Raw genomic sequence first — 8,780 nt, forward strand, 5'->3', positions numbered from 1 at the left:
TTTTTTTTTTTTTGTATATCCATTGTAAAGACTTTGTGAATGGATAAGGTTGGCAGTGTGAGCTTCTAAATTCTTGTACAGATTGAAAAGCAGGAATTTGGATTGAAACCGATGAATTGCCCTGGCCATTGTTTGATGTTTCAGCATAGAGTTCGTTCTTATAGGGGTAAGTTCGGGTGCATCCATGTTAATATGTAAAATTTCTCAGTATTTAAAAAAAAAAACAAAAATTATTCTGGTGAGTGTGATGTCCGCAGTTCATTGTCACTCAGTGTAAATCTTTGTAGTCTACCACATTTAGTGAACTTGTTCATTTATCTTTTTTTCTTCTTCTTGATTTTTCTATTGGTCAATTGTTTCTTTAATGTTTACTATTGATCTGCAGAACTTCCTCTTCGGTTAGCTGATTTTGGGGTCTTGCACCGTAATGAGGCTAGTGGGGCCCTGACTGGATTGACTCGTGTGAGAAGATTTCAGCAGGTATTCCTAAATGCTGTTGTATTTATGAAATTTTGCTTGGATATAATTTTGTTAGCATCTTATTATATAGGTTTCATACGGTTTCCTTAGCTTGGTTCTTTGGGTATGTTAATTTGGTTGGTATTTCTATATGCGTACACCATCTACTTAATAAGTTCAGTCCATTTTTGCAGGATGATGCTCATATCTTCTGTAGGGAGTCACAGGTTAATATTATTTAATTGATATGCAACAAGTATTATTTGTGAGATTATTAAGATCCACATCTCTTTTCTTATGTTTTATGTTCATTATATAGATAAAAGATGAAGTCAGGGGAGTCCTAGAGTTCATCCAATATGCTTATGACATTTTTGGGTTCACATTTGAGCTGAAGCTATCAACGGTATGTTAGCGTTCTTTTTTTTTTTCCCCTTTTTTTTGGTTTGTTTTTTTGTTTGAGGTGTAACAGGGAAATGATTTTTCTGTAAAAATTTATGACAAAGCATATGTATTTATCTTAGTAAAGAATGCAGTTAAAGAATATTTCTTTGTCCTTACCTTCACTTAATTTGAATTCCAGTAATGATATCTGATGCATTTTTTGTTAGGGGAGGACACATCCTACTTTCCCTTCATCATTCTTCTTTTGATGAAACTGTTTTCTTGTACAAAATTATTGTAGTGTGAAAATATTTAGAAATGTTGCGTCACTTGTCAATCTAGGTTTCAAATTTGAAATTATATTGCCTTTATGTTCATGCTAGTTTTTTGGTTATTGAAAAACATGATAGTTTTTCTTATAAAAAAAAAATGAAAATTTTGGCTCTAACACACCAATCCTTGTTTACGTTGACTTTGTGTATAAGTTGTATTGTGTCTGTTTTTTGCCCCCTTTATATTCATGCTAGTTTTTGGTTATTGAAAAGCATGATAATTTTTCTTATAAAAAGAATGAAAACTTCGGCTCTAATACACCAATCCTTGTTTACGTTGACTTTCTGTATAAGTTGTATTGTGTTTCTGTTTTGCCCCCTTTTACATGTCCTTGCACTAATGTAGAGCTGCGGACTCTAGTGTACTTCTATTACTTCAATTTTAGAAAGAAAATCATCAAGTTTAGAGATATAATTCCAAAGCTTCCCCTTATGCTCTTCTTACCAAAATTAGTTTGCTAAAAAAATACCACCCTGCTTCACTCTTTCTTGCTAAACTCTCAGTAATGTGGAACAGAAAAAGGCTGTAAGACTTTCGTGCTGCCCTGGCTGGTGAACTTCCTACTAGTTTAGTAAGCCTCTCTTGACCATTGGGTGCATCGAGTGTGTCTCTGTTCCTGGGCTTAGCATTCAGCACCAACTCCTTTGTAAGTTCTGATGGTGAAGTTCCCATACGTGAAAAATATGGTGTGTGTTGAATCCTCTAGCAAATCAAGCTTGTAGGCTGCTGGCCTACTTCTGAAATATTCTCATTATACTTTGCCATAGAGGCCCATTGATGAGGATGCAGCTTAGGATACATGCATTCATTAACCTTGAATTCACCATCCCATTTAATGAGCATTAGCCACTTGCTTCATTTGACGTTCCTTGAGCACATTGATGATGGCTGCGTCTCTTTTTCTCATTTGTTGATGAAGGGCAAATACCATTGACTTATTGCTAGTATAAAAGGTAGGGTGGGAGATCTTATCCATGAACAATCACCTCTACCCCCGGCTTTAATCTCTACTACAGCTTAACGTTTCTCAGTTGTAGCCTCTCATTGATTTTAGAGATAAATATTCAAGTTTCTAGGGTAATAATTGACGAGCTCCTCTTTATGCTCTCCTTACCAAAAAGAGGGAAACAGAAGATAGATGCCACCTCGCACTTTATCTGCCTAGTATTCTCCATGATGCGCTTTCTACCCTTATTTCACCATTAAGAATACACTCCTGCTTGCACTTTCTTTTCACATTTTCTACCTTTGCTTCCTTTCCTTTGATAGATTCTTTTAACCTTGGGCCTATTAAACTCCTAGTCAGTGTATGTATCTTAATGATTACTATGTTCATTTATCTAAAGATGTGCCCCAGAATCTACATTGATACTCCTCTTGCACTTTTCACATTTTCTACCTTTGCTTCCTTTCCTTTGATAGAATCTTTTAACCTTGGGCTTATTAGAGTCCTAGTCCTTGTATGTATCTTAATGAGTACTATGTCCATTTATCTAAAGATATGCCCCAGAATCTTTATAACATTATCAACTCCTCTCTACCCAACTCTCAATTTGTATGCCGTTTTTCTCTTTACCAGTTGGATGACAGGTTCATGTTCAACATCTCACTGCTTTTTCTTATTAGTATTTATTATGATCTTGTAGAGGCCAGAGAAATACCTTGGAGATTTGGAAACATGGGAGAAAGCTGAAGCTGCACTTACAGAAGCACTGAATGAGTTTGGGAAGCCCTGGCAGGTACTTGTAATTGTGGTTGAATCTGCATTATGTTCATCTTTGATTCACTTAACTGCTATGCTAGTACAATGACATGAACCTCACGAATTTGAATTCACTTTAATTGGTTTTTAACCATTTTTCCTAGTGTTCGTTAAATTTCTTTGCGCTCCTGATCGAATTTCGCTAAATTTGAATTCTCTGCATTTGACGTAGCTACTTCATGAATAAATTTTAGCCTCTTTCCTCTCTCTCTCTCTCTACACCCCATTCCATCTTTTAAGTGTTTGCAGATTTATGCCACTACTTGTGGATCTTGCTTATAAATCAGTTTGGTTCTTTAGGACTCTCCTGGTTTATTTATTTTTCTTTATCTCTTTTTGTCACTTTACATTATCATATTGTGATCTATTTTCTTAATATGCTTTCTTAAAGCATGGCTTTTACTTGCAATTTTGGCTTTTTAAGTAAATTTCCAGCGATAACATTTTGGTAGCGGCGGGAAATGAAAGTTTGAAGACCAAAGACATAGCTCTATGTTTGTTTCATTATATTGTTGCTATCTCTAATAAATTTTGAAGATCAATCCAATGAGCCATGAGAAGATACTATTTAATGGAAACAAGGGAAAAAAGTGGTCGTAATTATTTAGAAACCTTTCTTAAAGCATGGCTTTTACTTGCAATTTCAAAAGGCTTTTTAAGTAAATTTCCAGTGATAACATTTTGGTAGCCAGGGGAAAAGAAAGTTTGAAGACCAAAGAGTTAGCTCTATGTTTATTTCATTCTATTGTTGCTAACTCTAATAATTTTTGAAGATTCATCCAATGAGCGATGTGAAGATGTTATTTAATGGAAACAAGGGAAAAAAGTGGTCGTAACTACGTAGAAACCTTTGACTTCATTAGTGTTAGATTATGTGAGAACCTACTGGAGTGAAAAAATTGGTGAATCAGCAATCCAAATTGAACCAGTCAAAATTGACTGGTTTGGTTCGAATAAGAAAAAATTATATCTTGTGTCTACTTTCAGAACGTTGACTTTTTTTTGGTTTTGTTTTATTATTCAAAATAACTATAAAAAAAGAAAAAAAAAAAATATTGATTCGAGGTTTTATATATTAGGGGATAAAAAAAAGACCCTAGAATTTCAATTAACCCACATTCTCTTATATTCACACTGGCGTGCTGTGGCACAGCAATAGAACCCTTCACACAGACCCATTAGCTACATTGAGTCCCCGCCCTAAGACCTCACAACTCATCGTACAAATTACAAATAAATTTTGCTTCTTTTAAAAGCCTCAACTCGAAAGAGATCATAATCTTCCAATTTTGAATAGTATGTTTAAATATTTTTGTTTGTCAAATGAAATCTTGTTGAGAAACTATCTTAGCTCCTCTATGGGAATTCCATCCCTCTGAAACCAATATCCCACTCAAATTTGGTATGTGGCTCGGCCCAAATATGGGTTATGAGAGCCATCCATGGTGTTAAGAACTTGCTTAGGAAAAAGTGATACTATTATCCATTCCTCTTCTCGTTTGTAAATATGTCCATAAACTTACAAAATTTTGTGTGAGGCTGAGCCCTAGTATGAGTACAGAGTCATCGTTCTATAATTGTTGTAGTTCACTCTCTGTATAAAATGTTTGATAGGAATGGTACACTCTCTGTATAAAATGTTTGATAGGAATGGTATTAAGATGGTTAGGAATATTGTTAGGAGGGTGTTAAGGGTATGTTAGTAACTAGTTAAGGAGTTTTTTAAGAGAGGTTTTTTTAAATACTGCGGAGTGTAAAAGATTGAGCAAGCAATTACTGCGTTAGTTTAGGTTTGAGTGATATCAAGGAAGGCAGGTTCCAAGTACCTCGAATTGTTCGGTTGTGATTTTTCAATATTTTCTTCTTTATCAATATAGTTCTCTGACTCCCCTAAATAAAGTCCAACACTCCCCCCAATTATTCAACCATTAGCCTTTGCCTCTCGTGTCCAATTAAATCCCACTGGCGATCGCCATTCACTTTGCTGAATGACCACCACTGCAAAGGTCGGATTTTGGTATTTCGTCTCTAGCAAGTGGTCTGTCATCAACCATTCCTTAATATTGTCAATCTCTTCTAATATTGAGGATGAATCAAAACCACTTTGGCAATATGTGACCAAGCATAAACAATTGAGTGAAGGAGGTGGAAATATTTCATGGCATAGAAAAGTTCTTATTACAAGGGTTAGAGCTCATTTTTTGAAGATAAATGGTCAAGGAATTGGAGTCCCCTAGATATTTCCTGATATGCAAATATTGGAAGTCGTTAAATTTTCGATATCTCGGATCACAGGTTGCCACATACACTCAAAGGTAAAAAGGGCAGTAAATTTTTCTTTTGTAAAATAGGAGACTCAAGGAGTTTAAAATTTAAATATGCATTCAAAACCGACATAAAAGTAGTTTAAAGGTAATATCCGCAGAATCAAATCAAAACGGTTTAAAAAAATACTCAAGTTTTGAGAAGTAGGTTTAAATTAATAGTAAAATGACAAGAAGGAAGAAGGCTCGATCTAAAAGACACCCCTGCAGCTACACGGCTCTGCACGCTCCCGCCATCAACAATGGTATACACTCCATTAAAGATGTAATTTCTATCGAGTACTTTATATTCCTATTGTAACTTTTGTTGGACAACAACTTTCTTATCACTGTCGTTTATGTATTAATGAAACCAATGCTGTTTTGTTATGTTCAATTTGAGTAGTTAATTTATGTAGAAGTATCATTACGACAATATATGCAGACATATTATTAAAAGAGTCTCCAGTGTGACCATGTCCTACATTTTTTAGAAATTAGTGTGAAACTGTGTCCGTGTTGTGTCTTGTCCGTGCTTCTTAGTATAAATCTTATGTCTCTCTATTTAGACAACATTTTAGCTCTCTATGCTTATTTACCTTTTGAGGTTTGTGTCTCCTTGACCAATGGATTATCTGACATAGATCAATGAAGGAGATGGTGCATTCTATGGACCGAAGATAGATATTAGTGTATCCGATGCATTGAAAAGAAAATTTCAATGTGCAACCCTTCAGGTATTATATACTTATGTTTGTAGCATCTTGTTTGCATTTGTTACGTGGGCTTTAAACCAAACAAAAACGTTTACACGTGGGGTTATTTNAAAACATTTACACGTTGGGTATATTTGCAGTTGGATTTCCAGCTTCCTTCTCGCTTTGATTTGTATTACTCAGCAGAGGATGAGGCCAAAAGGGAGCGACCTGTTATGATTCATAGAGCAATCTTGGGGTCCGTTGAGAGAATGTTTGCTATTTTGTTGGAGCACTACAAAGGGAAGTGGCCCTTTTGGCTTAGTCCACGTCAAGCAATTGTTTGCCCTGTATCAGAAAAATCTCAATCTTATGCACTGAAGGTAGAACTTGAAGTGTTATTGGTTTGATTTCCTTACAACGAATCTGTTTTCCTATGTCTCACTGTCACAATTATAGTTTTCAAAATCTTCAGCCTAATATATTGTTGGATTTGCTCACTCCATATAAGTTTATTTTCATTAAATGTAAATGTAGAGAGCCTCTGACATGAATACATGCTGTAATACAATACATAGGAAATTGAGTCATGACTTATCTGTCTGTTACGTTTTATAGATCATGGTTAATCTTGCTGTTTTAATTTTTATAGGTGCGTGATTTAATTCATGATGCTGGTTTTTATGTTGATGTGGATGTAACAGACCGAAAGATTCAGAAGAAGGTGAGTTCAATATATTTATCTTTAGTTATTCATGTTCATGCTTTTGTGCCTTACTGAATTAAACATTTCTTACTTCGCTGGTTCTTCAACATAGAAGTGAGTTGCCTGCCCTAATGCGTCGTGCAATTTAAATGTGTCTGAAACAAATTAATACGTCTGATTATTGTAGCATTTTATGCCGTTTACTCAATACAACGGATTAANAGCAACGGGTATCTTGGTTTCTTGCAGGTGCGAGAAGCACAGTTGGCACAATATAACTACATATTAGTCGTTGGTGAGGAGGAGGCCAACACTGAACAGGTTTCAACGCTTATAATGACTTTGTTTGTTCCGTTGCTTGTTTTTTACTTTAAAAGGCGAAAATTATCCAATTGAATGGTCCTATACACATTTCCCATATAAATTTTCTAGATATGTGTGTGTATATATGTATGTTATATTTCCCAAAAAATGATCTTGATCGAGTCTTATCCGATTTAGTTAAATGTTGTAGTATTGAACCCTTGTGTTGTGGCAGGTGAGTGTACGGGTGAGAGACAAGGGTGATCACTCAGTGATGAGTATCGAGAACCTGCTCGAACACTTCAAGAAAGAAGTTGCAGCCTTCCATTAGATCCTTTTGCATTTGAAAATATAGCAAGTTGGGGGCAGTCGTCGTAAGATATTACTGATAAACTGATTGTTACGAGAAAGGTCAGATGCCTTCTCACCATAATTTACAACTCAATTGTTGTTTGGCTTTCCCCTATTACCTGAATACATTGGTTTCCTTGTCTGGGATTTTGTTTCCACTTTCTCAACTGTGTTGATGTATATCTGTTTTTGGTTTAATCCATGGAGAATTCTTGAAGTAGTTGGTTGGAGGCTTTGGGTTGTGCAGGGGCCTAAACTAGAAAGATTTTAATGATTTTTAGTGCAGATGCCTACCGGTCATGGATGAAGGCGCCAAAACTAAGAAAACTTCCTACCAGAAGCTCAGATAGTTTACTTGAAATTGTTCCAAGTATCTGAAAAAAATAAGAAATCTAGTAAATTTTTGTGCAAATTCCATCTCATATAAGCTGGTGCAAGTCTAAACAATAGGTTTAGGATGCAATTTCAAACGAAGTATATATCATTCAAAATTCACAGATAGAGTTGATGCCTCTGGATGACTTTGCATAGTTTTCAAGCCCTCTTCTTCCCTCACGGGTAGTCACAAACACTTGGAAAAGAAAGAGTTTTTTAGTATGAGATGAGCATAAAATAATTTGTAAAAATTTCTAAATTATAATGAGATTTTCTCTAGTTTTTTTTAGTAATTTCATAACTAATTTATAGTCATTAGAGCAGTTTCTTTATTTGTCACACAGATATTGTGAGAATCTAGGAGTTATTCATTGGAGTTTTAGCATTGCGTATCTAATGGTCATTGAATGACCAGGATCGTTAGTTGAAGCGCAATATTATATTAGTGGAGATGTTATATAAATCAACCATATATAATATTATTGATATATTTTAACTTTTTTCCCATAAGTTTTATGTTACAACCTCATACTAAACTACAATGATGCATTGATGATGCACTTCATATTAGATATATTATTTTTTATCTTTTATCATTGGTTTGTTATTGGTATATCACTTATTTATCTACATTTTTTGATACGTAGATCAAACATACATATTTGTCTTCCACAACCTCGTTAAAAATGCATACAAAATATACCCAACACATTTACAACTAGAGTATTTTTGTAACGACCCTAAATTTTCACATATCTAGAGTCGCCACTAACGTCTCATGCTCATCTATAAAGCGGAAATATAACTCTTACATGAACATCATTTATAACGTAACTTCAAAAACGTTTAAAACAACTTCTTCTTTGGAAAACACAGCCATGGTCTTACATGTTTAAATACAAAATACTCAAGTTTAGAGAAAATAAAAACAAATACAAAGTAATTTAAAACAATGGAATGCAAAACAACCTATTCTAACTTAAAACTAAGAATTTAAATATGAATCTATTCTATGCACGTGCCACAGTCTCTGCTCGCGATGCCGCCGTCCTCCGTACAAGTGCGCCTTGCCTTTACCTGAAAAATGATGTGGCACACGGCCTGAGTAT

The 8,780-nt window shown here is 34.8% G+C and overlaps 1 pseudogene; it reads left to right on the forward strand.

Moving 5' to 3' along the window:
* The window catches only part of LOC111784711, a 10,973-nt pseudogene extending 3,457 nt beyond the window's left edge, over positions 1-7,516 (forward strand).
* The last annotated feature ends 1,264 nt before the right edge of the window (positions 7,517-8,780 follow it).

This window comes from Cucurbita pepo, unplaced genomic scaffold (genome assembly GCF_002806865.2).
Source record: "Cucurbita pepo subsp. pepo cultivar mu-cu-16 unplaced genomic scaffold, ASM280686v2 Cp4.1_scaffold000266, whole genome shotgun sequence".
In the NCBI taxonomy this organism is placed as follows: domain Eukaryota; kingdom Viridiplantae; phylum Streptophyta; class Magnoliopsida; order Cucurbitales; family Cucurbitaceae; genus Cucurbita; species Cucurbita pepo.